Genomic DNA, 942 nt, shown 5'->3' with positions numbered 1-942 from the left:
AAAAACATACTAAAAGAAATAACCACAAAAAATAAATAATTCAATTCAAAAGATATGTAAATTATTATTTAGTTTTTATAAACTATGTATTAAAATTAAATAGTTATATTTTATTTCTTATTTATTACATCATATTTATTCATCAACATCAAATTTATATGTATTACATCTATTTATTATTTACAAATGTACATATTAAATTATATAGATATTATTTCATAATTAAAAATTACTTAATTTTATGAAAAATTAAAAATACAAAACATTAAATAGTAAATCTTCTTTAACTATGTAAAATTAAACAATTAGTTTTAATTATAAAATATTTTTATATTTCAATACATTTCATTTTTTCTTATACAAATGTGAATTTTAATATAAAAATCAAATTCTCAGTTTCATTAATTATAATATAATATATTTTAAGTTTTCATTATAACTATGGTTTTATTTTGACTATTTGTTTTATTAAGAATAATAATTATATTTAATTCTCTCTCTCTTACACTCACACACACACACAATTTATGTTCGTATCGCTCTATCTTACTATTTTATCCCTCTTCCTCTTCTTTTTATATATTATCTATCATTTTTTCCTCTGCATATATGTTTATGTTGTTATTGTTCTATACTACTATTTACCTCTATCTAATGATTAAAAATAGTGTGACTTCCATTTGATAATTAAGATGAGAATAATACATAGTCGAAGACTTTGGCCTCTTATTATTAGGCATAAATGCCCAAACATACAATAATATAACACGAGAACTTAACAACAAAATATGAGTCATCTTTTCAGATCACAACTGCATTTCTAGAACTAGAATTTAACAACAAAATATGAGCCATCCTATAGATCACAAGCGCATTTCTAGGCAAAAAAATAATGCATTCACAATGTTAATTTAAAACTATTTAATCTTATTCTCACTCATC

Source organism: Cupressus sempervirens, chromosome 7, assembly GCF_028749045.1.
Source record: "Cupressus sempervirens isolate cs-2001-9-10 chromosome 7, ASM2874904v1, whole genome shotgun sequence".
In the NCBI taxonomy this organism is placed as follows: domain Eukaryota; kingdom Viridiplantae; phylum Streptophyta; class Pinopsida; order Cupressales; family Cupressaceae; genus Cupressus; species Cupressus sempervirens.
Note: the sequence above shows the minus strand (reverse complement) of the source record.